Genomic DNA, 12,242 nt, shown 5'->3' with positions numbered 1-12,242 from the left:
ATGTTTGTACACGTGTTGTCTGTCTCTGGTGTGCGGAGAGCGTTGATAGCACACATTAAAATGATATCCCCTTTTGCTGTGCCTAAAACTCGCGTCAGTAGTATACTTCTTTGAGTAGACATATAAATCTAGAGGAACCATGCACAATAACTATAGTGCACTCATGACAGACACGTTGGCGTTGCATGCCCGTTTTCTCGTGTCTCAGTTTACGCGCCTGAACCTGAATGTTCGCTCTTAAACCTGAATGTTCGCTATTAAAACGAGCTTGTTCACTGGTGCAGAAAGGCACGGGGTGCGTGGGGCGGGGAAAGATTATGTGTGCTGGCACAAACGAACGAAGCTGCGGGAACGTATAAACGTGCCGCGATTGTCGAGTGCCTATACGTTAAATGGGCTTGGAATAAGAAGGGAATGAATGTGCGTAAATTTTCTGATGGAGGGAGCGTGCTTGCTTGCAAGACATTTATTGTAGCTGTTACCGTTAGGCTCCGCTGAATGAGTTTCACCATTGTAGTTGCACGCGCTTACTAAGAATGCCGGTCACGGTAGTTCCGCGTATAGATGTCGCCGTATTCGTCCTCCCCCTTTATGTGCGATTATGTGTGATCGATTGGACAGCCTCGGCAGACGATCACTTATGCTTAGGCTTGGACTGTGGCTACATCCTGGTAGTAGAAGATGCGCAGGGAGGGCTCTTCGTGATTTTTTTTAATTGGCACAATTTTAATAAACTGCTTATAGTTATTAATATTGCTCCTTCATAGTGGTGAGTTACGAACATTTCTTATAGTCACGATATCTCAGGTCTCTCCCCAAATCCACGCTCTAATCTTTCACCTTTTACTAAAGATTACCGTGGGGAGGAACACTCCAATGAGCCTATAGGCCAATTTTTGGGAGGTACATGTTTTAAATTATCTGTACGAATGCTATCTGCACTGTGACCACACTGTGTGTACTGCGTTATGCTTGTAGACTCTGCTGATGCTTTACACGCCCCATATTGTCAATGTACATAGCGCTTCATTATTATTTTTTATATTTCCTTATCTTTTACTCTTTCTAATTGTTTGTATTTGTTTGTTTCTTCAACACTTTTATCAAAATAATGGTATAGCCGGCTATAACGTTGCCTACCTTCCCATATCTTTTTCATATGTAAATATAACTTTAATTGTCAACCGCTTATTATAGCTTGATATCTGCTTGAAATAACGATACAAATCGTATTGCCGAAAACGTGATTTGATGTTACAAGTGTGTGGCTAAAGTCGTCGAGGTAAAAATGAAGATTGTGCAATCAAGCTGTTCTGTTCACAGCGGTGTTTCGCACCACTCTGTTTTTATTCGCCGAAAGTACGTTGTTTAAGATAGCATAAAGAAAAGGGAACTTATCAGCGTCCCAAGACGCCGAATAATTCTTGATGAGAGCTAGAATGGCTGTGTAGTTTCTAAAGAGCTCCTTCCTTTTCTTGGATCAGAAGAAAAAGACACAGTGTGCAAGTTTCGTTGCGTAGCTCTTTCGTATTCATCTGGGGACCCTACTTAGGAAAATTAAGGAGGCAAAATTTAATCCGGCGCCCTTTTTTCTGTGAACGTTCTTTAATACTCCCAGTGTAGGCGAAACTGGAGCCCTATAAATAAAAGTGATGTTTTATATTCATATACAAAAAAAACCCCGCCATGATTTTATTAAATAAAATTTCGGTCAATTCTGATGGCGGACATATCATTAGTGAATTTAGCTAACGCATATATATATATATATATATATATATATATATATATATATATATATATATATATATATATATATATATATATATATATATATAAATTAAAAGCAACTTGCGAGCTCGACCCAGATATCTCATTAGATAACAATAAACAGATTACTGAAGTCATTTAGGCCGTCTTTTTGTCAACACGCCCTCAATTTGTTAAGGTACGCTTTAGAACAGTGCGTTTTTGTTAATAGTGAAGTTAATTGATAAAATCTTCTAACGAATCTATGTCTTATACAGCAAGACAACCTCAACGTCCGAGTTTTTTGCGCATTCATATACATACACTCCTGTCTTATATTCGACAGACTTCATTACTTCTTCCACACTCGTATACCAACTGCAGCGCAGCAGCTGTATGCAAAGTGCACCATTAGAAATGATGGACCCTCGAGTTGCGTCGGGAGAGCGTATTTTTACCTCTGCTCAATATGTGCGATGCCCGCCTTCATACGCACCGAACCGTTCGATATCTATGGTAGAGGGGGCGTCGTTGCATTACGGTCGCCCCATCATTAACGCTCGCAAACCCAGCGTTGCACTCACAGCGCACGTTGCCCTGACTACGGCAGCATGCTGTTTCTTTCACCAACTCGCTCCTTTTAAAGCTATCTTTCTCTCCTTTCTGCCCTTTTTTTTTCTTTAATGTAACAGCGGGACATTGCACGAGATTGCTCACTTAGGCTTTCTCTCAAGGGTATTAGGCTACAATGCAACGCTTGCTCTCACATGCCAACGTCGCCGGCCTTTGGAAAGGGGCAAGTGTGCGCCCGTTTTTCACCGAAACGCGGCGCGGCTGCGATGATGATGATGATGATGATGATTGAAGGCCTCCCCTTTGAATCGGGGTGACGGCATGCGCCATCTAGCCTACCTTAGTAGTCAGCGCAGCAGCGCCCCCTAGTATAGCGAACGCCTGCGGCGAAACACCGATACTCTTGTACGTTATTCACTTTGATTGTTGGTCCCCGGGCCCCTCTAAAGCTTCCTCACTTCTAGCTCTACTTTTGAGAGCGGCTCTCCTTAAAACGGCCCGGCAAAGTGAACTGTCCATGCTTGGGAGGCTTGCGACGAGCGCGTACGCCTTGCGGTGTACAACAGATCCGCGAAGCTCGCTAGACTTGGCTACACGCGGTATAGCCGCGCTGCGCCACCAGGGATCATGCATTCGCAATGGCGCGGCAGAGGCCGCTGCGAACAAACGAGGGGTAAACGAGGGAATGAGGAAAAAAGTGGGGCAGGCACACGATGTGGCGAAGTATAGTTGCTCGTCGTTGCACTTTCTATTGGTGTGTGCTCGCGGTTGGTGCTTTTTTTTGACGTCACTCTATCAAGACGTGCCTCTCTATCAGTTTGTACATTCATATGCATCTCTCGTCCTTCCATTTTCTATCCCTCACACCCCGACACCTTCTACCGCTTATACATAATAAAAATTAATTTTAAATAATTCAGCCTTGTTGAAAAGACTTTTTAAGAATTATAATTGAGTGGAAGCTGCCGTAACGCCATGCCAGCGAAAGGGGAGCCAGCGCTTGCCCTTCAAAAATCTCGGATTACTGCTCTTTTCTTGTGGTGCCCACTTAGAGATCAAGTTTCTTTGATACCTTATTGTAATTGATTCATTAAATATGTAGGATGCTGTGTTGGTATAGAAGGACGCACCCCAACATAAAACGTAGCTGTTTTTATTAACGTGGTAGCAGTGGCAGGGTGAGCATGCCGATGCTGCGTTCGAACGGTCAGAGAAACAAGATGAAACCGAGCTTGCCAGCTTGGGTCTAGCAGTAGTTACCCCAGCCTTCGGTGAAGCTGTCGTGGCGTTGTCCCTTATTGTATTGATTGATATATGCGGTTTAACGTCTCAAAACCACCATATGGTAATGAGAGGTGCCGTAGTGGAGGGCTCCGCATATTTCGACCGCTTGGGGTTCTTTAACGTGCACCCAAATTTTTTCCTTATCAGAAGCGAGTTGCAGCAAGTGGGCGTGTCACGCAGGGCTAGTGACTAGATGGAGGTTGAACCGGTTTGTGGGCATTGGTCGCCAGATATATAAAATAAAAGATTGTTGTTGCCGACGAAAGTACAACGTCGAGATGTGTTGGTAGCTTGACGTCCAATATATGTTGCCTAGATTTCGGGACTTACTATAAAAACAAGTAACTCAAAAAATCAATTAGAGGAATATATCACCAAAGAAAGATTAAAAAGGAATCTGAATCGAAAAAAAATTGCAAATTAGACTCGTCGGGCGTGCGGCGAAAAAACGTCATTTCCTTCGCCGAAAATTTCCCGTTTATCGCGCTCCTACTGAGACGGCGCCCAGCGCCGCCATCTTTTGAAGAGATGATTTCCACTGCAGCAATTTTTTAAAGCCTTCTTTCCATCACGTTTGTCACATTTTTTCCAACTATACTTCTAGCGTTTATCAGCGTCTGGAACAGCCGCCTCTGAAGGCAACCACTGCAGCGCGAGTTTGACACAAACTTTTTTTTTGCGAAATATGAATTTTTTTCTGATGTGGACCCTCCTTCACGTGGGCTCTTTATATTGTGTCGTGCACAAAGCTGAATTGCCACTAAATTCAATTGAGCCTTCATAGAAAAATGTTCTGCGCCTACATTTGTTTTGCACCACGGGCACAACTCATTCAAAATTAATTCATATGCTTCAGATATAACTGGGCGTGGTTAGGTATAGGCCAGTGGCTAAGGTAATCGTCTGCGGACTTCAGTTCAAACCTCAGCATCGGAAAGAAGGTTTACTCTGTTTTATTCTTCTATTTCTTTATGATGATGACCGTCCCAAATTTCGGGAGACAAGAGAGATAATGTATTTACAGAAAGGTAAAGAGGTCAGCTTGAGCTACAGTTTGCTCTGGCCTGCTACTCTACACTGGGAAAGGGTGACTGGGGAGTGAAAGAGTGATGATGAATGGCGATGGTAAGGTGGATAGATGAGAACGTGGTTTCTTTAGGCTGGGGTAACTCTGCAGACGTGCATCCAGTTTAGTGGCTTCTAAGAATGCGACAACGGCTCCTATCACCAAATTTGTGCTGCTGGCGTCAGGCCAAGGACCTCACACAACCTCATCGGTTAACGGTCGACTAATAAATTGTCCGATCGAAGATATCAGTCGGGAGACAAAATTACCGGTGTGATAAACCGCTTGGAAAGTATACATATAGCTTGGCCGCAAAGCTGCATGGGAGTGTCCACCTTTTACGAAAGTACGTTACTCTGTGCTGAATAAGCTATAAGTGAGCGACATGATTATGAGGCAATCTGTATGTAATGGGGCATTTCAAATAAGATTAGCACCATTGGGAAAGGCGATACCACCTTCGTCAGGTGCAGTGTAATGTAACTAACAAGTTTGGACCTTGTCTTGTTCTCCTCTTTTCCCCACCTCTGCTCTCTCCTTCTTTGTATTCTTATATTGTTCACCCCAGGCCAAAAACTTTCGATACGTAATCCTTTGTTTGGGCAGTTGACGAGGTACCCACCACGCGTTCGTAAGGAAACACAAACACCTATGCACCTCGACACGTTGTTGATGCTGTTGTCGGTAATGATATTAAATTACGCTGTGCACCTTGTATTTGATGAGCCTTCGAACTAAACCTCTCGCTGCGTAATTCACATGTTTTGACGCCTGCTGTGATTCTAAGCTTCTCCCACGCAATAGGTCCGCGTTAATGGTAGTCTTTCCTGAAGTTATTTCCAGCCCGGGCGTGGCTCTGAGTAGGGCACCCACTGGTTTCACGGAAGTCCTGGATTTCAGTCCTTCTGAAAACAAGGATTCTGTATTATTTCAGTTGTATCTAACTTGCATTGTTGCTCACGAAAAGCTCCCATTTCTCGCTCAAGAGTGACGCCGACACCAACACAGAAATGTCTGCGAAAAGACCTTTTTAAGGCTAACGCGTTAATAGTATACAATGTCTTCTCTTAAAGCGACGTAATATTTCGCGCGAGAAAAGCTGGCATGGTACTATATAACTTAGGAAAAAATAAGGGAATAGACAAAAAAGAAGAACGCACACGTCTTAATAATAAAAAAAACAGGCATAACGATATCGAACTGGGAGCAAAGAATTTCCGAACGCAACGAGGGAGCAACGGATACAGCGGTGTGCAGTCGTTTCAAGAATGATGGGCCTGACAGCTCGAAGTAGCTAGCGGCCTTCTTTCATTAGTCGTGTGGTGTCAAGTTACCCGCCTCATCATCTCCATGACGGGGTCTGGAGAATAGCCGTATTTCAATTGATTGATTGATTTGTGGGGTTTAACGTCCCAAAACCACCATTTGATTATGAGAGACGCCGTAGTGGAGGGCTCCGGAAATTTTGACCACCTGGGGTTCTTTAACGTGCACCCAAATCTGAGTACACGGGCCTACAACATTTCCGCCTCCATCGGAAATGTAGCCGTATTTCAAAGCAGATCGAATAGTGTCGGAAGCGAACAGGAATTAAATGAGGGTGTGGAAATAAATACGACCAGTTGAATGTATCATCATAAACAACAAAAGCGAGATGTTTGAAAATCTTTATAGCGAAGTTGTGCATGACTGGGGGGCGCAAGACTTTGGTGGTTTGTGCGTTCGCAGAAACCTTAATGAAGAAGCAATGCCTGCATATGCTACCTCCTTAGAGTGTATGTGCTCTTGCACCAGTTTCTATGGTGTTATTTTTTTTCAGCATTCATACTAGCCGCAGTATGATTCACTACCCTTAAAATTCCCTACAAAACGGAATGTGTGCTTACAAAAGCACCAGCTCGATGACGTGATGGAATAGCCATAAATCTACGCAACAACACTCTTCGGTAGATCCCAGCTGGTGATAGACACCATAGTCTTATACGATCGAGCCCCGCGAGTTACCCATCTGTGCGGAGAGCTTGGGCGGCGACTTTTTGTCTCGTCTTGGGAATGACGTGCAGTATTTTTAGGAATAATAAAAAAAAGGTGTTCGCATATAGGTAATCATAACGTTAGAAGGTTTCGGTCATTAACGCTATAGCTTATAAAACGCTTACAATCACAAATAGTGCAGTATAGGACAAGAAGGTTATATTTCTCGTTCGTACAGCTAGGAGCTCCTCGATGCTTATGCTCGACCATGCGCATCCGTATAAGCTTAAGAAGGCGACACTATCAGTAGTGTTCACGCATACCTCTGTAAGAAAACGTGAAATACAAGCGTGTACCTGTTGCGAACTCCAGTGGGTGCGACTTCATGCTGGCGATACTGGAGGTCGTGTTCGAACGATAATTATGAAAAACTTCTATCCTTCAAGAGAGCGAGATAAAGATGCAAGGAAAGGTAGGGAGGTTAACAAGACGCACATCCGGCTTGCTACCCTGCACTGGGGAAGGAATGAAGGGGAGAAAAGAGGTTGCAGAGAGATAAGAAGGTACACACAATCACGAGCACACTCTACTTCAAAAGAGCTTGTGTGGCTTAACGTGCAGTTCAACGATACAGTTACAAGGCACACCATTGTGGAGTGCTCCGCAAAAATTTAAACCATTCGGTATTTTTTAACGCTTTCTGACACCGCACAGTTCACGGGCCTCTGTCATTTCGCCTCCGCGGAAATGCGGCCGCCGCAACCGGGATCGAACCGGCGACTTTCGGGTCAGCATCAGAGCAGCGTAAACCACTGCGGTGGACAATATCTTACAGTCGTCATCGCATCGAACGCCCGCCATATGAGAGAATTAAAAGGCGCTGCAGCCTTTAGTCCCGAGGCCCACCAGCTTTTCTCTTTCCTTTTCTTGCATCAGCGTCTTTCTTTTCTTTTTTTTGTTCATCGTTTTTTGATTACCTGACTTTCTAATGAGTTTCACGTTACCCCCATGGACGAAAGGATTGTTATAGTGATTCTGCGTTCTCTTGTTTTCACTGCAGCTATAGATAATCCCGACCTGCAGCCTCTTTAATCCATGCAAACCTATCGTGTGGAGTTTGTTTTATCGGTGCACAACAATCTAGAAACTATACGAGGAGCCAAACAAAAAAATAAAGAAGTGTAGTGCGCATTGAATTTACGGTTAACAAACAGCCTGGCGCTTTTCTTGAGTGCCCTCCAGAAATACTTCGTTCCTCTTTGGGAACAACTCGTTAAAGATTCTCGATTGAGGCCCGTTACGTTGCTCCTCTCGCTCAGATGTCGTCTCCCACGCAACCCTGTTTGTCTATGCGCTTAGGGAGAACGGGAGTAAGGAAGGCAGGGAAAGCAAGGGAGCCATTAAGATTGTATTCCCGATGGAGGCTTTTGTTTGGGAACAATGAGAACGCCTGTAACGATGTTTGGGCTGCTAGTGAACAACGGTGGACGTATTGTTTCATTTTATCAAGTTGGTGACGACTTTTCAGCCAAGGCAGAATGTATAAGAACACGTACGAAGGGAGAGCATGCGCTTGTGTGTGCGTGCGTGCGTGCGTAAGCGTGTGTGTGTGTGTGTGTGTCTGGTTGCGTGTGTACTGGTAGGAAATGGGCCAACAAGATTGTCCCTGGAACCAGCATTTCGACATGGGTACTTGTTGTCGTCGTGGTCAGGTGAAGCGTTATCTCCGCGAACATTTCTTGTTCAGCTATGTATCATTACTTCAAGTATATATTTTCTCCTGAAGGTCTCTCTTGATAGATAGATAGATAGATAGATAGATAGATAGATAGATAGATAGATAGATAGATAGATAGATAGGTTTCCCTTTTGATTCTCTAAGGGGCCCTTTATTCACCCCTCGAGATTGGTAAAAGAAAAATCACATGTGCCGGAAAGAAGACGCTGCTGTGACCAGCTCACCCAATCTTGCGTGGCGAAGAACGCTTACAAGCGCAACACGAAGCTGCCACTTTCTCAGGCGAGTCGTCTCTATACAAAGGCTCATCCTCACTCTCTTCGGTGGGCGGTGAGATGGCCCTGTGCCGTGATAAGACGTACTGTTGCTATTTGTCGATGGACATAAACGAAGAGCGCTGTTTGAATCAGATGCACCTCTCGCCACAGGGTACCTACCGCCATGCACCGCCGCCGTGCTTTTGCCTGTTAAAATTACACAGTAACAGCACCTGCGCGCACAGGAATCGCACCGGCAGTGAGCCCACGCGTTTTGTGAGGCGCGATCAAGTTTTTGACGTGCGCTGACGTAGCTTCTATCCCCCGTGCCATCCCCCTCCCCTTGTGTAGCTTCCAGAGCGGCTCAAAGTGTGGACAATTCCCCACATAACTCTGCTCGTTCGAGGTGGATTAAAAAATAATAACATTTAGCGGCAAGCAATTCGTGTGGTTATAAACCCGGATATTGAGGATTGCTCGGTTTTAACTGGCTTTCTGTGATGTCGAGATTTTGTATCACCTCGGCTACCCCGTTTATATATGTTTTACAAGAAAAAAGAAATACAAAACAGGTTACTTAAAATAAGAAAAACAAGCAAAGAAAGTAATAGCAAACTGAGACAAGCTAAACAAATAACATGGTAATGCATAGGTTGCTTGGAGCAGTTCGCATTGCCATAGAACGTTAACGCACACACCTTCGTTTCCGTCCTCAGAAAAAAAGACAACATATCCACGGGATGAATGATGGGTCCGTACGCCGCTGCCGCGCCGCTTCGGCCTCCCGTTCTCGTGCGCTAGGATCTTGTCGCCTCCGCCGCGCAGCTTCACGGAACGCACGCTTCTTCCTCGCGCGCTCGCACATCGGGGTTTCGTCTTCGAGCACGAGCCGCCGCCGCCTTGCGCACACGCCGCTCTGCAGCCTTGCCCATCCGCCAACCTTCTCAACGCGCGCGAGCGCCAGAACGGCTTTTATTTTACTACACCGCGCCCCCTAGCGTATGGCGCCTCCGACAAACACACGATCGCCAACGTTTTCGTGTGACGTCATTCCTATTTTCTCATGCGCTCGCACATCGGGGTTCCATCTGCAAGCGTGAGCCGCCGCCGCCGCCTTGCATGTTTCATACTTTTCATTTGACAAATCGTGAATAATCCGCTGGCCGCGTCCGTCCATCGTTTGTCTGTCTGTCTGACGCACGGACGGATGAACGCATGGACGAACGCAGGGACAGGCGGATGGACGGATGCATAGAAGAACGCAGGGACGGATGGGTGGATGGGCGCATGTACGGGCGCACGAATGGACGGACGCACGGATGGACAGAGGGACGAACGAATGCATGGACGGACGCATGGATGAACGCAGGGACGGACGCACATTTGCACGCACGAGAGGACGGACGCATGGACTGACGCTGGCTCAAGTGGCAGCAGAAAAAGACACGAGTTCTTGATTGGTTCTCAACTTCATTAACGATGTATCAAAAGTATTGAAAAAAAAAAAGCCACGAGTAAAAAGAATCACTATTGTTCTTTCTAATGTGACCCGCGGAAACTATCGATTAAGGGAGAAACGGCAAAGCATAACATATAAAATGACGTTCCGGACAAGATTTTTCTCAAAGTACAATTCAAGCTCAAAATTTGTGGAAGTCCGGCGACCGTTTGATTGCCCATTTGTTACCTTAACGTTGAAGTGAAGCTTTAACATTGCGCAAAAAGAGTATTTACTGCTCCCATTTCTTTTCTTACGAGCGCAGTTGAGCCGGACATATATCGGCGCATTGCACGTCGAAAGCTTGCGTCATGGTCAGTATCTATAATGTGCTGGTTATTTGGGACCGATAGCACCGACGAGTACAGATGTCCACTTTCGAGTTTAGCGACAGTAAAGAAAAGGAAAAAAAGAAGGGTAGGGGGAGGAAGAGGAGATAGCAGTTCTCATCGATGGAAACGAAAGCATTAACAGAAGCCGGTTGAACGGAGAGCACCAGTTCTCAATAGGGGATACGATGTTATACTTTGGATTACAAACTGGTTGTTTCAAAATATTATTGCGTGAGCTTAATAGCCATGGTTGTGACATAAAGTTTGTCTGTGGCTTGACTATGGTTTAATGACAGAACACACCATACGTTATTTCGTTTTCTGTGGAAAAGACAAGGGCATATAGTGTCAGGAGGTTCATCAGATGAATTGCACAGATGCTTCGTGCGAGCAGGGGTTCCTGTAAGCAATAAAATATGGATCGTGACCTGCAACTTCCCTGCATCTACCTTTACACTATGACGTTCTACGAATCAATCAATCATTACTGCTATATGCCCAGCAAGATCTACGAACTTGAACTGGTATAGCGCATTACGGGGAAGAAGAAACGGCCGAGCAGACCGACACAAGAGGACAGAGCGCTAACTTCAGTTGGAAGTTAGCGCTCTGTCCTCTTGTGTCGGTCTGCTCGGCCGTTTCTTCTTCCCCGTAATGCGCTATACCAGTTCAAGTAGGACGAACCAACTCGCCCAATCTCCAACACTCGAAGATCTACGAAACTTTTGTATAAGCGCATTCACACTGTTCATCATCATCATCATCATCATCATCATCATCATCATCATCATCATCATCAGCAACAACAACAACAACATTAAGGTATAATAATGGAGGCACACTATGGTTCTCCCGCCTGTTAATTACATTGCTTGTCAGTGCTATTGCTATGCCCTATTGCCGTGCATCTTTGCCAACTCGAGCGCTGTTCCCGCCTAATTCATATTTCTGATCAATACACCGTGTTGTTCGGGAGCGGTCGTGAATGTCCGCATAAACAGTCCTGATACCGCCCGAATTGGAAATGGCTGACAAATTACGGAGATTCCACAAGTGTCCTTTCCTTGAGGGACTGACCATCTTGCCGCGGGACCCTTTCCTCTGCCTACTGAGGGAAAGGAGGATGACCGTAGCGTTCGTGCGTGGCCTTCCTTATTTACGATTCTGCATGCTATCTTTATTTTAACAAATAGCTCGCCATAACAACGCACTGATGCGCAAGCAAAGTTTCAATGTTATGCTGCAAGGCGTGCTAAATGTGGGAAGGTGCTTCTGCCCTGCGCGCGTGTCAAGTTGAATTGTTCAATTACGCACGCGCGATATAACCACGAGCATCAATATGATAGCCAGCGTATAAAAGTATACTCAGTCATAGAGCTGTCTATAACGTTATGGTAACTCTGATAATGAAGACATAATAATAATAAATAGTGCTCCATTTTTTATTTTGTCTTGGTGTTCTCATAAAGAACAAAGTAAAGCCTCCTTCCGCGCTTCATATATACGACATTGTGAGAGTGCTGTTGCGATCACGATAAACAACAGTGCAGACAAAACAAAAAAAAAAACGAACCTGTATCTAGTCTCCCGTGACTTCATTTCTCGTGCTTCAGCGTGAGCGTGTACTTCTTGCTGTTATTTAATATTTACGTATTAAGGCTATAGCTTGATGTAGCTAATCGGTTGGATAATTCGGCGTCAGGAGTCGTCGATCATACTGTGGCGCCTGACTATACAAATCGAACCAAAAGACTGATGACGTGAATACATA

At 45.1% G+C, this 12,242-nt stretch overlaps 1 protein-coding gene and 1 non-coding gene across 2 annotated transcripts in view; both read left to right on the top strand.

Moving 5' to 3' along the window:
• Window positions 1-12,242, top strand: part of LOC119167317 (multiple C2 and transmembrane domain-containing protein 1-like) — a 250,349-nt gene that overhangs the window by 147,597 nt on the left and 90,510 nt on the right. The window lies entirely within an intron of this gene.
• Window positions 801-923, top strand: LOC119160237 (U5 spliceosomal RNA). The gene has a single exon (XR_005108308.2). It is a non-coding gene; the product is annotated as a U5 spliceosomal RNA (small nuclear RNA).

Source organism: Rhipicephalus microplus, chromosome 1 (genome assembly GCF_043290135.1).
Source record: "Rhipicephalus microplus isolate Deutch F79 chromosome 1, USDA_Rmic, whole genome shotgun sequence".
NCBI classification, from domain to species: Eukaryota; Metazoa; Arthropoda; class Arachnida; order Ixodida; family Ixodidae; genus Rhipicephalus; species Rhipicephalus microplus.
The sequence above is the reverse complement of the archived record's forward strand: the minus strand, read 5'-3'. Positions and strand labels throughout refer to the sequence as shown.